Source organism: Engystomops pustulosus, chromosome 6 (assembly GCF_040894005.1).
Source record: "Engystomops pustulosus chromosome 6, aEngPut4.maternal, whole genome shotgun sequence".
NCBI lineage: Eukaryota > Metazoa > Chordata > Amphibia > Anura > Leptodactylidae > Engystomops > Engystomops pustulosus.
In genome coordinates this window covers 155,174,057-155,194,771 of record NC_092416.1, presented here as the reverse complement: position 1 = coordinate 155,194,771, position 20,715 = coordinate 155,174,057, and positions in this window count along the sequence as shown.

Here is a 20,715-nt window from a genome sequence, read left to right as displayed (position 1 = left end):
ATTAGGATGATACGAGGAAGTCTGGATAGACCTTCAAGCTTAGAGATAGGTTATAAGAGAGGGCACCATGCTGGAGGGAAAAAAAAAGACACCTACACAACATGTGAGGAGAAGGAGTCAGATGTGTGACATCTATGTCTTGTGCTCGAAGGATAAAGGACATGTATAAAAGGGCAATGGGGAACCGTAAGTAATGAGAAAAACCAAGAAGATAGCGACAAGATCTTACTATGTCGATGGAAATGAGACATTGCCTCACAATGTACAGACGTACCGCAGATAAGGACAGTCTGACCTGGTCTGCCGTGTAATAAAATATCACATTCTAGGTCCCGATGGGTTGACTTGGAATACACTGATCAGCCATAAGACAGGTGAAGGGAAGAACACAGATTATCTTGGCACCTGTCAAGGTTGAAATATATTGGGAAGTGGGAGAACAGTCAGTTCTTGAGGATGATGGAAAAGACACAGAATTGGATTACTTTGTCACGGCTAGACTACTGGGTCAGAGCGTCTTCAAAATAACAGGACTTGTTTCTAGTATTTATTGCCTAGTAGTACCGAACTAGAAGGAAGAAAAACCCATTCACTGTTACCAGCTGTGTGTGCGGAGCATATGCCATTCCCATAGGTCAGATCTCACAGAAAAGCTAGAATTTGGTGAAAAAGTTACAACTCATTAGGAACGATAATAAAACATACAAAGTCTAGTCAGAGTGTCCATGGTCAACCCACTTATGAAAGTGCCTAAAATGGGTATAGTGGTAGCAAGAGGAGGAATGGAGGAATTGAAGATGGCAACTGGTATGATGAATCATGATGATACACAGCATGCAAACACATGGCATCTGTATGCAGTTAGTAAGAAGGACAAGCCAGGAGATGTTTCGGGCAATGTTCTCCTTGGAAAGGTGGGATCTGATATCTATATGTGGTAGTCTGTGAGATAAACCACCTACCTAATCAATCAAACCCCTCCATTTACAAACCAGTGGTATTCCATTAAAACAATGGCCTTCCTTGCCACCAGGGCTGTGAAAAGTGGTTTTCCAACAAACAAAAGTTAGGCCCTATTCACGGGAAAGGGCCTAACATGCTGATCAGTGGGGGTCTCATTGATGAGGCCTCCACAGATCACGAAAACAAGGGGTCCGATGGGGTCGTATGTACCTCAGTCGGACCCCTAGTTGCCCCGTCAGAGTATTGGATCAGATGGCCGCACATGACCGTGGATATGGCCTAACTTTTGTTTGTGGGAAAACCCCTTTAAGCAGAACCTCTGACTGCTCAATTTAAACATGGGGCATATTAAAGTGATACATTTAGAGTAATGATAAGACTTTTTATCACCATTATGAAGATACAATAAACAAGTTGTTTAGGTAGAGCATAAAAAACATTATTGGAACACGTTATTGGAACGCAACCTTAGGACTATAACTTTAATAGAAATCAGTTTTCCCCTCATATTCTATGAATAGGGTATAGAATACAATGGAGTCACTAACCTCTACAAACATGAACTCAGAGGAAAAGCAAACTAAAACATAAAGCAGTATACAGAGAGAACAAACCCTGTACAATCCTACCATAATCTAGTTTTCCTGATCACACCAATAGTTCTTAGATAAGTGCCGACTTTCCTTCCCCTATGATCTGTAGAGAAGGAGCTTCAGTGCTGAGCATGTACATAATGTGTAGTCTCAATCATCTCAACTAAATCATATAAACATCATCAGAGAAAAAGCAAACTAAATATAGAGAATATACACTGGACAATTAATTTATGCACAGTTTATTAAAACTTTAGATATGCTAAGTATTTACTTTAATCCTGATTTTCTGGTCACTCTAGCAGTGCTAGATGAGTGCAAGCGTTCCCAGTGCCCGTTTAATGGAATCTGTAGGGAAGGGATATTTCATAATTTCCCCAAATTCTTATGAAAGAAAATATTCAGCACATACTGGAGTGATCTAATTGTAACTATTTATTATATATTTTTGGAATCTGTGTCGTTCCATTTTATTCCGACTCCACAACTCTGTTTGCCACACTTGACAAAGGGTTCCAGGAGACGACTTGGCCTGCATGTTCTTCAGATCTTAAGTCCAGTCCTTGAAGGCTTCAACTCACAACACAAAGAAGTTAAAGAGGTTTTCCATTAATTACTACTGATGGCCACTACAAAGACCCCCACAACAATCAACTATTGATGGCCTATCCCAAGCAAAGGCCATAAATAATTTAATTAATCAATTTCAACAATTTGTCCTTCTCATGATGATATGAAATTCACAGATTGTGTATAAGAAGCTTAAATCTGCGTACAGGCCCCTTTATGTGTGAATTAAATAAAGGAAATATAAAAATGGAAATGAGCCAGCGCCGTTCACATGCATCATGAATAATGAAAACTATAGCTGACGACGCAGCTGCGCAAATATATATCATCAATCCCCAAAAATTAACTCTTTTGCCACCAGAACGGGCCAAGCATGATGTAACGCATAACAGTCGCTCTAAGTAATGTTCTTTAGCTATAAGAAGAGACAACAGGCCATGTAGACGCATCCAACCAGACTACACATTCTTCACCCGTTTCGTTTTCTGACACCACCGAAATAGAAGCGCTAGAAAACTACATTAGGGCGAATTATTTCCAGATGGTGATTTTTAAGCGCCGTGCATGACAGAATGAAACTTGTCATGTAATTGTGTGCTACCAGGAACGGGTAAAATTAAATTATGTTAAGACAGCGAGGCAAAGCAAATCTCATCTCTAATAAACAAAGTCATGTGACTGTACCGGCGGTGACTGCACAACCACATTCACAGATTCGGCCCGATGCTCCATGAATGCATTTTTTATTGAAAAAAATTGCCCTTCATGTCTACTAATTCACACATCAGATAATAATCTAGGTTTTATTATGATATTCAAATTGATATGGAGTAAAACAAATGGCAGTTTTGGTGGTTTGTACACTGTGCGGGACACTTTGGTGGTGGGGTGGGGGTTGTCTGGTCTGGCCCCTCATATTTACTATAGTCTCTTCTAGAAAATCACTAGAGACTATAGCCAAAAGCTCTGCCTGGCCTGACCTAGTCTAAACTGCCCTGACCTCGCTCGGATCCAAACCGGAACTACTAAGAGGCTTCGGCTGACGAGGGGGGAAATTAAGATTGGTGTTCATACTCCCAGTATGACAAATTTGCCTACAACATCGTCTGAAAATGTTACTCATGATGTTGGGCAAGGATACCAAAGGGGCATGAGAGAACTTGCATACTATCAGTTTGTGGCTTGATATACGTCCCCATAGACGGCTATAGGCGCCGGTGGTGGTATGTGGTGTACCCTGCAAAGGGAAAAGATACAGCATGCTATATCTTTCCCTGTGTTTATGGCCGTGCTTCACTATGGAGAGGGGAGGGGTGAGTAGAGGACAGCCTTCCTCCTCTCATTGTGCTGACGTATACTCTGACAAGCATAAGTTAGGTGTGAAAGAAGTCTTAAAGGAAACCTACCACTTGAAGTGGCAGGTATAAGAAGGAAATACCGAGCACCAGTTCAGGGTGAGCTGGTGCCGGAGCTCATTTTTGTTAGTGTTTTAAACCGCAGTATCGCGGTTTAAAACACTTTTTAAACTTCATAGCCGAAGCTGCTTCGGCGCAGGGAGGTACGCGCTCTGCGCTTACCATGCGCGCGACCGTGCGCGCGGCTACATAGGAAGTGAAGGAGAGCCGCGCACATGGTAAGCACCGAGCGCGTACCTCCCTGCGCCAAAGCAGCTTCGGCTATAAAGTTTAAAAAGTGTTTTAAACCGCGATACAGTGGTTTAAAACACTAACAGAAATAAGCTCCGGCACCAGCTCACCCTGAGCTGGTGCTCGGTATTTCCTTCTTATACCTGCCACTTCAAGTGGTAGGTTTCCTTTAACAGGGCGATCTTGGTCTTTTCATTTTTGCAGCACATGGACTGTTGTTGTATCCATTTTTTTTTATGCCTTTTCTTTGTAGGGGGTGTCCGATTAGGCCATTGGTTGTCAATTCTAGACAACCCATTTAAGGAGTACAGAGGTAGAAGAAGTGGCTGCTTGAAAGAACAGTAAGGCATAGATAAAATTATTGATGAAAATGAGTGAGCATAGATGGCCCCATGTAGTCCCTAATCAGGGCCACAACCAGGAAGTTTGGGGCCCCTGACTGGCAAATTTTGTGGGCCCTCCCACAGAATGATTATTCGGCCTTATGTGCACAGTAAGTTACCTGCTCCTGAGAAGGGGGGAGGGTATTCTGTGACTCGGGGCCCCTTCTCCTCTTTGTGCCACCCTGAACACAGTCATACTAACTCCCCCTGAAGGTAGCCCTGACAGAACTAACCTTTCGACAGTAATGCAGATGATAATAGTGACCTGAATTGCTCAGCAGCAAATGCAGGACACCCTGGATACCCTCCCACAACAATGGCCCAAATATATGAAAACTGGTGCAAACTGCCTTAGTGCAGTTTGCCTCAATAATGTGCAGATAATCTGCTAGTGGCGCATGCTCTTAGTTAAAGTGGTCTGTTTTCAGGATGTTCAGGATTTCAGGTTGATGCACTGCGACACAAACATGGCAAAAACACTTCATATATACCTGTGCAAGCTCCGAAGACACTTTTTCTAGTGCAAAAAACTGTCGCAAACACAATAATATATCCAGATCATTGGGGCACATTTACTAACCCGGTCCGGACGATCTGATGAAGATGAAGTCCGGCGCGATTCACGTAGCTCGTACGCCGGAGATCCTGCATGTGTCGCTTCCCCCGCTGAGGTCCGCCTCAGTTCACCTTCATCTTCCCGGTGCTTGTAAGTGCGTGTCTGTTACCAAATAAAACTAACATAAAACCAATATTCTAAATAACTCAACAATTTCCAAATGATTCCAAATACTGCATTACCCACAGCATTAGCACAACAACATACCAACATACTGATAATGAACAAAATACTGTACAGGCAGTCCCTGACTTAAGAACACCCGACTTACAGACGACCCCTAGTTACAAATAGACCTCTGGATGTTGGTAATTTACTGTACTTTAGCCTTCAACTACAATAAACAGCTACAATAGTTATAAAAGGTGTCTGCAATTAAGAATTATTTTTGTCCCTGGTTTATCCATACTTCATTTTGATGGTAGATTTCAAACAAATTTGCTTCAAAGGTTTAGTTATGCTTTGACTTTTTTAACAATTATGCAGCAGCACCACCAAGCTACAAATAATGTAAATCAAGGTTAGGGGGATTCGCCTTTCTCCTGCTCTAATCATCACTGTGGAAATCACACGGCTTCACTGCCGCTACTATAAAGGGATTGGCAGCACAAATTCAGATGCACTGCTAGCACTTTCTGACCCTCTGTGAAGGAAAAAGTGAGAATTTTATATAATAAAGAGGTTACAAAGAGGGCAGGGGGGGGGGAAAGTCATAAGGGAATATTTCCCCTTTCCAAAATGTATTTTATAAGTGAAGCATTAATAGATCGTCACCTCTATATGAGTGAGATTGTCAGGTAAGTGAAGTAAGGTGAACGTGTAGCTACGGTAGATCTGCTGGGATGTACCCTTCTGGATGACCCTAAGAGCCTGGGAGTTTTTGTAATAAATTGATTTGACCTCTGACCTCCAGAGTTCTCGTTGTGCGAATTGTATAGAAGCACCTATAGTATATATTTACTGCCAGGGTTATGTCACGTATAACATGATGACAATAGTAGTGTCTGATAGTGCCTGAACCTTACAGAATCACTTATTTCTAAATTGACTTTCTATGGTAATGTAATATTTTTTTGTAATACGGCTTATTACATTACATGTTCCTGTGGTCATGTGACCCTTGTTCTACCAGTGTGCCCAAAAAACATTTTGTACATCCAGCACATTATTCTACTTCACTCATGTTCTATTCTAATATCCATTACATCAGGCTCAAGTATAGAAATATATTCTTTCACCTCTCACAATGCTGACAAAACAGCAGAGCTTTGGGAGTGTGGGTGTCACACACTGATCCACTATTGTTAGTTTTGGAATGTAAAACACCTGTCTTGCCTTAAGAGCTGATATTAGGGGTTCCCCAACAAGAACTATCCCTTTTACTGTAGGAGAGGATAATGTTGTAGAGGTTTCCTACTACACAGAAGTAAATATATGCAGCTCAAGCATTAGGGGTTCCTCAGGGGCGGGGCCACTATTCAGGGTCTCCCCTGAAGTAATAAAGTTGGGAATCTCTACAGTAAATTGTTGATAAAGCATGCTTGCTTAATCATTGTAGATAAGGCGGAGACTATAAGGATTTCCGTCTTGGCCGGGCAGCTGTTGGAGAACAAGGTACCAACTTAGCAGTACGGCTGAACCCTCATTTCTCAGGCAAGTCATGACATTGAATGTTGCCATCTAATGCACCGTCCTGTGATAAGGTACAATGATTTATGTAAGACCTATTCTTCGTATCCTTGTGTGACCTTCACTGACATTTTCTTCTCAGCTCAGCAGTCTTCCTGTACTATAGAAATAGGGTCCTATTGATAGACTCAGAGGAAGTCAGATGGAGCCACAGACGGCAATTAGTCCCATCTAACAAGCTGCTCTCAGATTTTTATAACCTTTGAGTCACAGCATAAAAAAAAACTCAATAGTGTTAAAAATATTGTATTAATGCCAAACCTTGTGAGGTAATTGAAGTCATGAAAATATAAAGAAGGCCATGTCTTAGTCACCCAACAATTTTGTAGATTATGAAATTAATAGTGCACATAGCAGCAGGACATTGTAGCTGCAGGTGCACGGCCAATATCACACAGAACCAATCACAAACCTGAAAATTGACACCTTATAATCATCATCTCCATTTCCTACCAGTTTTTTACCATGTGTCCAAAGCTAGTTAGGGCTACGCAGCAGCTTGGACAGAGGATGGAGATACAAACTCCAGAAAGATGACAAAAACTATATATGTAACACCTCTGCCTTTTTGGACTTCAGCTTCATCCTCTGTCTGTACAGTAAAAGATGTGCTGCTGAGTGTAATTTTATACTTAGTTTGCATTTTGTCCTGCACTGGTCTGAACTCTGCCTTATTCCACTCCTGGTTGACTACATCTATTAATAGTTCTGCTCCGCTTTCTTAATATGTGAAGTGAAGCCTCCTGTCTTTTACCTCATCAGACAGATATGCCTGTCCATAAAATGACAACAGATGGAGGGTCTCTAACTGTCCATGAACAATCGCCCTGCCAGGACCTCGATCTCATATTCATGATAATTCATGGACACATCACATGACCCTCCATCGGTAGACATTTTATGATCAGAAATGTCTGGCTGAGGAGTGGCTATAGTGGAGTAGGGTGCGCACATGGCATTGAAAGGTACAATATAACATATCTTTTTTTCTGTAAAAAACTATTTTTTATACAAGAACTCCTTGGCAGTGTATGTACTATGTTCTGTGGGGATTGGGAGAGTGCTAAAAATGGGTCTCCTGGTAACAGGTTCCCTATAACACCCCAAAAATACATGTTTTCCCTGGTCGTCATCCAAATACGCCATAAAACTTGTATACAGGCAGCCCTCGAGTTACGTACAAGAAAGGTTCTGTAGATCTGTTCTTAAGTTGGATTTTTATGTAAGTCGGAACCGTATACTTTATAATTGTAGTCCAAGCCAAATTTTTTTGGTCTCTGTGACAATTGGATTTTAAAAATGTTGGATTGTCATAAGAACCAGGATTAACAATAAAGCTTAATTGCAGATGCCTTTAATAGCTGTTATAGCTGTTTATTGTAGCCAGGGGCTAAAGTACAGCAAATTAACAACATCCAGAGGTCCGTTTGTAACTAGGGGTCGTCTGTAAGTCAGGTGTTCTTAAGTAGGGGACCGCCTGTAATTATTCGTGGGGTATCTGCTTTTCCTCCTCAAGTCAACCTCTCTGGAGTAGTACACACCATGGTAGGAAATCTTCAGTTTTTTGGCAATTTGTTGCATAAATGGCCTTTATTTTGTAAGAACAAGACTGTCGAGTTTCACATGAAAGTTCTTTTTTCTGGCCATTGTGAGAGTTTCATAAAACAAACAAATGTGATGTTCCAGATTCTCAACCAGCTCAAAAGGAAGGTCAGTTTTATAGATTCTCTAATCAGCCAAAATGTTATCATGCTACATCCATTAGCCTTCTTACACAGTTAGCAAACACAATGTACCATTAAACCAGTGTAGTGGTTGTTGGAAATAGGCCTATATACACCTATAGATACACCTATATACACCTATATACCGGTAGATATTGCATTAAAAACCAGATATTCACAACTAAAATAGTCATTTACTACATTAACAATTTTTAGAGTGTATTTATGATTCATTTAATGTTAGATTCTTTGAAAGAAAATGTACTTTTCTTCCAAAAATAATGGCCCCAAACCTTTGAGCGGTAGTGTATATATATTTCTGTATTCTGTTAAATAGTTTGATGATCCCTACCATCATATAGTCACTGCATGATGGAAATACTGCTATAATACTGAAGGCAGCTTAAGACAGTTTGGTCTGGAATATAGGCAGGACTGGCTCCTGCTTACAGTAGCTCCAGGTTCCATTAGGCCCCTGGGCGACAGAGCCTCAGTGGACAGTGACCTTTACAGCCCCCCATGGGTTATATTATACAAAACCACTCATGGATATTTAATGTACAGCCACCCTCTCACAAGTCCCCCCCCCCCCTGCAGTTCTGGGTCCTGGCACTTGCCCATGGATGCCAGGTGCTGGCGCCTGCCCTGAATATATACAATACTAGCGCGCACAGCTTGTCAAAATCATTAAACAGACAATTTTTGTATCTGCTTTATAGATACAAATCCTACATCAAAACTCTAATGGATTTCTTTGTCTGGCAAACGTCAATATAAAATCTTATTAGTATGAGGTCTGCCCAGACTTTGGCTTGTATTAATAGCATAGCACCGCCATAATGTGAAATTACATGTACAATCATTACATACTTATTCGTTTACACTTAATTGCCGGATCAATCAGCGGGAGGCTTTGAGGAGCTTGATTTTTGAGAAGTTTGTTTTCTATGAGGCATGTTTTCTATGACCCCCCTTGGTCTGGGATCAGCAGTATTCAAGAGACCACTATGGCTACAATTACTTCCATGGCTTCATGATGTATGTACTCTCTCTGCTCCATGATCCATGGAAAGACAACGGGGGCATTCATTATTGACTTTCAGACGGAAAACTGGCATATGTTCTTTTTTTGGGAACACAATTTGGGCTCCGCTTGGGAATCAGACACTTTTCCTGCGCATCTAGTTTTCCAGACATGTTTTTTTGTCCCTAATATTTGGCGCACAATTAGAGTTGCAAAAAGCCGGTCTACAGAGTTTGTATTTCACCTTCATGAATGTGGAGACAGTTCTAAACCTTTTCGGTCCAGCACCACTTCATTCACCCCTTGCGCCACAATCACAGTGAAAATTACAGCATGAATCAAGTGTCAAAAACAAGGACCCCGCAGCAAAATTGATAAATGCCCAACATAGGGGCTGATTTACTTACCCGGTCCATTCGCGATCCTGCGGTGGATTCGGGTCCGGCCGGGATTCACTAAGGTAGTTCCTTCGCCGTCCACCAGATTTCGCTGCTGCGCTGAATTTCCCCGAGGCCTGCTGGAATGCCCTGAAATTCACCGGCCTATACTTGGTGTAGGTAAGTGCAAATTTCGCAACACATTTTTTTTTTTTAAAAGCGGCAGTTTTTGAAGCCGCCTGGTTTTCGTTCGGACACGGCGCAAATCGGAAATATTCGGGTAACACGTCGGGAAAACGCGAATCGGGCCCTTAGTAAATGACCCCCATAATGTTCTATATTTAGTGTCTCTTGATTCCCAGTTGATACTACTAGCATTTTGCATAGAGGTCTGTAAGAAGGATTTTGACTCCTTGGCCAAAGAGCAAAGCCTATAGCAGGATCCCCAACTATAACACATTGGACGAAATTTATAAAAAAAAGTGTCGCAAAACCCCTCAGTGCAGTTTGCTTCACTGATGTGCAGATTGGACACGATGTGGCACATTTACTTAAAAAGTCCCTGTGATTCACTAAAAGTGCAATTTCCGTGCGTCAGAAATCATGAATGTGTCAATTCCCCGCACAGGTCCAACAGCGTTCACCATCTTTTTGTGGTGCAGCTTTAATATTGGGCATGCAACACAATTTGAAAGTGAAATATGGCGCTTGGGCCAAATCAGTCGGATCGCCTGACGGCATGGGCCCTAGTTTGTGTTTCATGGAAGCCAGCGCAGCTGCACCTAAAGAGGATCGCGTGCGTCACAATCCCAGCACACACACACACATCTTAAATACCTGTGCAAGCCATTTTAACCATGAAGAACGTGCACAGTCCGACAAAAGTGCAGCAAGCGACTCTTAGTAAATGTGCCCCGATGTACAATTTACAAGCAACATGTTATGTAGTAGAAGGAGCAGAGCAGCATGTTATAGAGCAGGAAGCACTGTGCTGATTGTACAAAGTGTCCTATCAGCAGGCAGCATTTTATTTTAACATATGCTCATCCTATTCCGAAAGGGAAATTGAGGCAGATTTTGATGGTTTTCCTTGGACTTTGCACGTTCTTTTAGGTGAAAACTGCTTGCACAGGTATTTAAGAAGTGTCTGCGCCACTATTGTGTCACACATGACCCTTTTATGGCACAGCTGCACTATGCACCATGCAACACAAATTAGGGGGCCTTCTCTATATTCTCTATAACATTCTCTATAACATGCTGCCTGCAGATAGGACACTATGTACAATCTGCTAAGCTCCTCCTGCTTTATAATATGCTGCCTGCAGATAGGACACTATGTACAATCTGCTCAGAGATACATGTCAACATTCTGTCTACACATTTAATATATTTGGAAGGTGAGAACAGATTTGATGGAAATGAGGTGCTCTCTTTTATATATTAATATGGGACTCGCTGTTGACCCTTCCCAATCAGCTGTGACCTGTAGGGGCACTCTGTGGCATCCATTGATTGCAATCAGAACAGTCCTACAGAGCTGAGAACTGTACTTGACCTTCATCTCCAAATCTAGGTACCACACACGGGAGAAGACTATTTGCTATATTGATAGGACTGAAGCTGTGGGGATATAGACATAATACAATGTTATAATACAACTGTATAACTTTACAACAAAGAACAATAAAAAATAACAGCAACAAAGCTGTAAGTCTACATACACATAATACAGAATTTATGTGCAGATTTTCACATAGCGGAGTCTGATATTAGACACCAGAGAAAACAGACATGTACAGACCAGATAATGGGGTACACAATGAATATCCCCCCAATCTATGTTCTCTTTACTGTTTTAATACATTTTTCTTTGCAAACATTAAGCCTGTGCCTCCTTCCATAGATGAAAGAGATTTTCCGCCAGCCGAGAGGCTCTGACAGCTGTATTGATAATTTCAGACCAAGATGCCAACGTGTCAGTGTACAGCGCAAAGGTCAATTGACTTTGTATGTTAAAGCAGATGATGCCATCGATAGGGAAACGCAGCGGATTTGTACAATTACTCGTATTCCAAGTTATTTATTGGAAAAGAAAATAAGACCTTAATAAGACGCTCTGTTATTATCACATCTAGGATCCATGAGATCTGTTTCCGACCACTAACAACTACCATCGTAGTTGGTGTCTTTTGGCATCCAATATAAGGCTTTTTTCTCCCCGATTTGGAGCGCTGAAAAATGGCGTAAGCTTCCTCGTGGTTGCATAAAAGGCCAGAGCAGCTGAACATCCATTTCTGGAGCTGAAGGACCTGTGATGATGTCACAACCACATCACAGGTCCTTCAGCTCCAGAAGTGGATGTTCACCTACTCTAGCCTTTTACCACGCAACCACGAGGAAGCTAGCACCATTTTTCAGCGTTCCAAATCAGGGAGAAAAAACGCAGCCTTATATTGGATGCCAAAAGACACCTATCTGAGAACTGCATCTGGAAGGAAGAAGCAGGGGAACGCGGCAGCGGCATCAAACCTCTAAACAAGCTCTACGGGGAGTTGTGCCCTTAATGCGCAACCCCACAAGGTAAGTGTAATAATTATCATTGATTCCAAGGATATTACACCATAGGAGCGCTTTCCCTTCTTTTTGTCTCCCCATCTATTCTTCACATCATCGTAGTTGGGTCTGGGTACAGAATTGGGAGTGGTATTGTGGTCATGCTGCTTCAAGTTATGTATCTGCGTCCTCATATTGAACTTGCCTTTTGGTAGTCAGAATAAGCAAACACATACAGATAAAATAAAACTAGAGAATAAAACTTTGTGAATGTTGCTAAACTTTAATTTTGTCCAGTGGCGGAACAACACGTCATAGCAGCTACTAAAGGATCTGTCAAGTTGGGGGACCCGGTCATGCCTCTCTATATGTGTCCTCCGTCTGCAGCTAGAATTTACTCCACTGGTGGAGCTGGCCAACGCCGGCTCCCTTATCCACCATCGTGCCTCTGTCACTACTGTGTGCATAGAGGCCAGAAAGCACAATGTGATGATGTCATGGCGTCAGCCGGCTTCAGAGAAACTCATAGCAGCGGCTGCAGAAGGAAAGAAAGAAGGGGAAAGGGGAGATGAGGAGGCTCCAAAAAATCTTGGGAATGGGAAAGAAGGGTGGGTACCGAAAAGAAGACTTTTGTAAGGAGACTAAGGTGGGAAAGCTTCCAAAAAGGGACATGAGGGTAGCTGAAAGGGAGACATGTAGTGGGGGAGGCTACAGAAAGAGAGACATAATTTGGGGGGCTACGGAAAGCGGAGCATAAGGGGTACTTTCCCTTTATGGGCACCGCAGGAGGTAGGGAAATGATGCTCAATAAATATTTTAAGAGGGGTAACTCTACATCAAACCACAGCATACATTTACAGTGACTGTAATGGGGGCTCAAGCCCAAAGTTTGCTATTGATTCTGCTTACGCCCAGAGCGTTGGAGTCTATGTGCACCTGTCCAACATATAGAAGTGGGGTTCAGACTAACAGCGGTGCGCACAGTCCTCATAGTGCAACACAATTGATCTGTATCTGTTGACAACCCAAAAGGGATCAATGCCCCATATTGTAAGCCTGTTGTTCCCGACATCCTGTAATAACAATTTTTCCTTGACGATGGAATCTCCTTATATATTCCACATGAAAAGTCAGCACATTTTCCCATCAAAACAGCCTGACAGCCACATGGAGGCTTCCTGACAGGTTCTTTCTTTATTCTAGGACCTAATGAGGCAGTGCCAGCTCCACGTGCAGTTATACCACCTCACCCGCTCGCGTAGGGTTACCCTGAAGCCCTTCACGGTATTAGTTCTAAAACGCAGGCTGGTGCTTTCATCTCTAACCACTGGAGATGACTTCTTTCTCTCACACTTATAATTGTGAAACATTGCAAACTCTCATAAATCAACATGATTGCAGCCCGTAACCTCAAAGGGAGAAGGAGAGCGAATACGCCTCGTACCGTCGCAGAAAGACTCACTTATCACAACTGCTGCTTGAAGAAGACTAGAGCGCACTCTCAGATCAAAATCATTACATGTCGAGATCACATTGTTATTTGCATGATTAAGCAGTAACAAAGGGGCGTAGAAGTGAATGTATTGCGTTTTTTTAAAGGGATTGTCCATTGAATTTTTATTGTGTCCTTTACTTCTAGGTCCTTCAATCAGATCCTAAAGCAAGGAATAGGTCTCCAAGACAGTAAGTTATTGGTCTCTTTTTCATGAAGTCATGTGTAATGTAATTACTTGACCAGAAAATGTGGAGTGGAGATGTCCAGAAGGTGTCAGGATCCATAATTCTTTTTTTTTTTTTTGATACAGTCAACAAAGCCATTTGATAGGTTGTGCAAACCTACACATTTAGGATTTAGTATCTTCTGTAGATGCTTCTGCTCTCAATTGATGCAGGTTGTGTTTACACATGTGCAGAGGAACCCTTCAGAGAAGCAGCTTGAAGATCTCTAATCTATGTTCTCATATATGGTTAGAAACACTCATTTAAACTCATTTTTACCAGTCTTAATAGAGTGTTTATAACCACCTAGGAGACCAGAGATGAGGTGCACAGTAATCTATCCGGAGGCTTCTCTAAAGGGTCTCTGCAGACAAAGCAACCTGCAGTGAGTGAGAGAAGAAACATCTACACATGACAAACCAAGCAAAGCAAAATCTTAAATGTTGTTAAAGTGGTGGAAGTATTTACCTGAGGGTGGGTGGATAAATTGGACCCGGTGCCAAAGAGCCTCCAAAATCTCTCCGTTTTATAAGAAGATACCAGCATTTAGAACGGACCATGGTACTCTAGGCGGTTGACTTGCAAGTTATTCATGATGCTACTACCCAGTTAAATACGCCTCTATTCTCCATAGCTTTAGAGCCAATTGAGCACATCGGTGAAACGAGTGGAAGATTACAAAAGTGTACGTCCCCTTCTCCCTAAGTGACCTGGTCACACATATGTTCTATTTGACCCTGGCCAATTTCATACTAATGTTGGAACCCCCACTTAGTAATAGTGCCCATCTTTGTGTAACAAATAGTATAAAGTCCCATTAATTCCACCACAGTACAATACGTTTAGTGGCACTTACATAACATAACACCTACTTTAGTGGAGCTCTCCAAAAAGGCATCCAAAAAAGCAAAACCCACCTAGTCTGCTCATGTCCTCTCGGCAGTACCATCTCTGACTTGGAGTGGCAGACGCAACGATGTCATCATGTATTGCAGTCCTCTCCGCCAGCATAAATCACATGCATGGCTCAGTCAATCCAAGAGCCTATTGTTTTCAGTTTTCCGGAAAAATAAAATAAATCTGGCTCCAATAATACTATATGGGAAGCATGGTGGCTCAGTGGTTACCACTACAGCCTTGCAGCACTGAAGTCCTGATTTCAAGTCCCACTCAGGTCAACATCTGCAAAGAGTTTGTATGTTCTCTCCGTGTTTGCTTTGGTTTCCTCCAGGTCCTCCGGTTTCCTCCCACACTCCAAAACATACTGGTAGGCGGAATAGATTGTGAGCCTCATGGGGACAGGGACTGATTTGTCAAACTCTGTGTGCGCTATATAAAAATAAAGGAAATATTATTATTATTACACCCTTGCTGTGCCCATTCTGCAAGGTCAGAAGAAAAACTCCACTTATGTAATACAATGTTTAGCAAATGGAGAGTAAAATGAAATTCTAAAGGTACATATGGAGATAAAATTAGGAATAAATATATGAGATGATGTAGGAGTTTGCTCTATTTGAGCAGCCCCCACCATAGTTTCTGAGTATAGATTCTACATTAACCCTTGAAAGGTGACATAGAATAAAGTGTCTCGTACGCCCGCGCCTCCTCTCATAACTTTATTTAGATTGTAAAAGAACAGAGAACTGGGAACTTAAAAGGACATTGGCCATTAATAATGTATCATCAGCAGCTTCTCATTATAATATTCCGCATTTTTGCTGTTCGTGTAGTGAATTACATTTTCCTTATCTCATTGCTTGGCATTTTTCTGTAGATTTATGGAAATGTTGGTATAGCTGAAAAGATGAACTGTTACTATAATTTGTCCCCTGTGGGGCCAATGTTACTATGTTGGCTACTGTTGGGGCAGCTTTACTAAATTAGCTACTATGGGGCCACCATTACTTAATCAGCTACTGTGGAGCACTGTAACTATATTTTCTATAGTGGGGGGCATTGATACTATATTTGATACTGTGGGGGACTGATTTGACAAGCTCTGTGCAGCACTGCTGAATCTGTTGGCGCTATATAAATAAAGGAATTATTATTATTGGAAAGTATTAATTTGATGTACTTTGTGTATCTGGTGTGTACAAGCCCACGACTGTGTGAATGAGGCCTTAAAGAGTAACTGTAAAGGTTTTTTATTTTTCACAAATCAATAGCTCTTGGGATGTAAAACAACTTTGCCTATTATCTTTATTACCTATATGCAGTAGTTTCCTTGCTATAGCCCTCAGATTACCACATTGCTGCAATGGCTGCCTCCTCTCCATGTACTGATAAGCCCTGGAATCCGTCAGAGAAACAAAGTGTAAACAAACTACGGATTCATTGGAGGGGAGTAGCTGCGCTCCCTGCTCACAGAGGAAGAGGTCATGTGTCAGTGAATGTAGCAGAGCTGGAAGTGTTCCCAAAAGTGAATTCAGCTGAATGCAGATGTCCCTGCACAGAATAGTGAGGTAAAAGATTTTTTCTATTCCCGATCAGTCCCTCCATCCCAGTCTGTGATTCTACAGAAATTTCTCTGTCTGTCTCTGCTCTTCCCTCACCTTGTCATTGGCAGTATCAGCTCTGTCCAGATATGCTATTAGCCCTTAGTGCTCACACAGCACAGGCTATAGCCTTCATGTAACTAGTGTACTTGGATTTCTACCACTTATTACATGTTTCCTGCTCCTCCATGTGATGGAAGCTGCCAGGCTGTCACCATATACATCCTGTGTGTACTGTACATGTCCCCTGCCCCTCCATGTGATGGAAGCTGCCAGGCTGTCACCATATACATCCTGTGTGTACTTTACATGTCTCCTGCTCCTCCATGTGATGGAAGCTGCCAGGCTGTCACCATATACATCCTGTATGTACTGTACATATCCCCTGCTCCTCCATGTGATGGAAGCTGCCAGGCTGTCACCATATACATCCTGTATGTACTATACATATCCCCTGCTCCTCCATGTGATGGAAGCTGCCAGGCTGTCACTATACACATCCTGTATGTACTGTACATGTCCCCTGCTCCTCCATGTGATGGAAGCTGCCAGGCTGTCACCATATACATCCTGTATCTACTGTACATGTCCCCTGCTCCTCCATGTGATGGAAGCTGCCAGGCTGTCACCATATACATCCTGTATGTACTGTACATGTCCCCTGCTCCTCCATGTGATGGAAGCTGCCAGGCTGTCACCGTATACATCCTGTATATAATGTACATGTTCCCTGCTCCTCCATGTGATGGAAGCTGTCACCATATACATCCTGTATGTACTGTACATGTCCCCTGCTCCTCCATGTGATGGAAGCTGCCAGGCTGTCACCATATACATCCTGTATGTACTGTACATGTTCCCTGCTCCTCCATGTGATGGAAGCTGCCAGGCTGACACCATATACATCCTGTGTGTACTGTACACAGTCCCTGCTCCTCCATGTAATGGAAGCTGCCAGGGTGTCACCATATACATCCTGTATGTACTGTACATGTTCCCTGCTCCTCCATGTGATGGAAGCTGCCAGGCTGTCACCATATACATCCTGTATGTACTGTACATATCCCCTGCTCCTCCATGTGATGGAAGCTGCCAGGCTGTCACCATATACATCCTGTATGTACTATACATATCCCCTGCTCCTCCATGTGATGGAAGCTGCCAGGCTGTCACTATACACATCCTGTATGTACTGTACATGTCCCCTGCTCCTCCATGTGATGGAAGCTGCCAGGCTGTCACCATATACATCCTGTATCTACTGTACATGTCCCCTGCTCCTCCATGTGATGGAAGCTGCCAGGCTGTCACCATATACATCCTGTATGTACTGTACATGTCCCCTGCTCCTCCATGTGATGGAAGCTGCCAGGCTGTCACCGTATACATCCTGTATATAATGTACATGTTCCCTGCTCCTCCATGTGATGGAAGCTGTCACCATATACATCCTGTATGTACTGTACATGTCCCCTGCTCTTCCATGTGATGGAAGCTGCCAGGCTGTCACCATATACATCCTGTATGTACTGTACATGTTCCCTGCTCCTCCATGTGATGGAAGCTGCCAGGCTGACACCATATACATCCTGTGTGTACTGTACACAGTCCCTGCTCCTCCATGTAATGGAAGCTGCCAGGGTGTCACCATATACATCCTGTATGTACTGTACATGTTCCCTGCTCCTCCATGTGATGGAAGCTGCCAGGCTGACACCATATACATCCTGTGTGTACTGTACACAGTCCCTGCTCCTCCATGTAATGGAAGCTGCCAGGGTGTCACCATATACATCCTGTATGTACTGTACATGTTCCCTGCTCCTCCATGTGATGGAAGCTGCCAGGCTGACACCATATATATCCTGTATGTGCTCTGTACATGCCCTCTGCTCCTACATGTGATGGAAATTGCCAGGCTGTCGCCATATACATCCTGTACATTTCCCCTGCTCCTCCATGTGATGGATGCTGCCAGGCTGTCACCATATACACCCTGTATGTACTGTACATGTCCCCTGCTTGTCCATGTGATGGGAGCTGCCGGGCTGTCACCATATACATCCTGTATGTACTGTACATGTTCCCTGCCCCTCCATGTGATGGAAGCTGCCAGGCTGTCCCCATATACATCCTGTATGTACTGTACATGTCCCGTGCCCCTCCATGTGATGGAAGCTTCCAGGCTGTCACCATATACAAGCTCTATGTGCACTGTGCAGTGTTCACTGGATTTACTTGTGGGAAACTAAATGGATTTAATGCTACATTACTTTGAGAGAGAACACAAGGCATCATGGGATCTGTGGACAAACTAACTGGCCTCAGCTTGAGGGCAGAGACTGACAGACATTAGTTTTTGCCCACTTCCCCTCTGGTGTGAAAGATTTTTGTCAAACACTTTCAAAATGCCATAACTTTGTGGGGAAAAAAAGGGTGAGCAGCACAAAATAGGCATCGTTCTGTTTGTTTTCAAAGGGGGAATTACATATAATAATTTGGTAAAATCACTATAACTTTACAGTTACAGTTAGAAGTGTAATATTCACACAGCTCCCATTCCTGTCTGTAACTTCAACTGTGGATTTTTCAGTCTCTTTGTCACCTTAAAAACACAATCCATATACAATTTTATGGGAGATCCCGTGGGACAAGGTTCAGAAAAATCGCTGTATAAAGTCTGCCCTCCTCCAGCCTGTCAGCAGATGGCAGCACAGGGGCTGCAAACAGCTACATGGACAAGAAGGGCAAACTCAAGGAAAGTGCCATTGCTAAATGTGAGAAATTGGGGGTAATTTAAGAGTTAAAGAGTGATGGTCCAATAGATCAAGATATGACTTTATTTGTATAAATGTAGATTAAAAAAAAAAAAAAAGAATAAGTGAGCCCTAACCCATTTTTCATTTCAAAAAATAACTTTTGACCCCGTCTTATTTTCAGAAAAGGTCTGTATGTAGTCAGGGGGCGATCCCACCAGCCTGTATAAAGTATCACTTCCCCATATTAGGACTCGCACTATAAAAGTAGTTGGTGGTCTTGGTACTGATTCTGTGACGGGCTACAGCTGCTTATACTCTGGCATGATAATGGCCGCAGTGCCCCATGGGTAGACTAGGCAATTGAAACATGAGAGAATGACAAAATAAGTCATTCCCCCTGTATGACTGCGCTTATAGGTACAGCTTCTGGAAAGTGGGACTAGAAGTGGCTGCCAATATATCTGCAACGTAAAGAAATTCATGCATAGTAAACCATCCTGCCGCTGCTGGAAGACTCTGCGGCGGAGGTGCGCAATTTTTATTACTATAGGTCATGGGCGCCAAGTACAGTCCGCTCCATCTACTCAGCTATAAATAGGTCTGAGGGAGAGTTTTCTGCTGAGAAGTTAGTAAATAAATGGCAGATTTCGGCTAAACGGGAGGAGAATCTGATTAATATGTGACCCTTAAAGGAAACCTACCACTTGGGATAGGGCTTATAAGCAGAACATGCCGTGCACCAGCTCAGGGTGCGGCGCACTATGCACGCACGGTCGCGCGCATGGTGCGCCGAGCGCGGATTCCGGTGCGGGGAAGCTAGTTCCGATATAAAGATTAATAAACTGTTAAAAACACTTTAAAACTGTTTAAAAACATAACGGAGATTTGCGCCGGCACCAGCTCACCCTGAGCTGCTGCACGGCATGCTCTGCTTATAAGCCCTATCCCAAGTGGTAGGTTTTTTATTTTAAGTACCCCCACTGATCAGATTCATCGGACGGGTAGCTAGTATGAGGCCACCATCCCCTATTGGTGGTGCCAACATGAGGCTGGCAGTGCCATGGGGAGTAGAATTTATGGGTTTGTTCAAACTGAGGATTTTTGTCGATTTTAGTAAAATAGTTTCAGTTCCATTGACATGAATGATGTTAAAAAAAGAAAAGAAAAGCGTGATTTTTATGTGAGGGAATTTTTTTTTTTTTCAAAAAAAGGTAAACATGCATTTTAATGGACCTAAGGCTGCATTCACACTGCCGTATTGGAGACTATATACGTCCCCCATAGCCGGCAATGGGCGCACAACGGGAGTGGTACTGTGCAACACAAGTGCAGCACCGTATCGTTCCGTACCCTGTGAAAAGATAGGACATGTACCGTGCTACGGTACTGCGGGCACACATCAGTGTTAATACAGCCTAATTTTTACGCTGATCTGTGTGGAGGATGTAGAAAACGCAAGTGCTATACTTCCCATAGAATTCTATAGGAACGTGAATAATACGGACGCCACACGGGTCTCATCCGCCTGAGGACCATATTTGTGGAAACAATCATGTGACTGTTCAAGAAATTGGGACAAGCTAGTGACATCATTC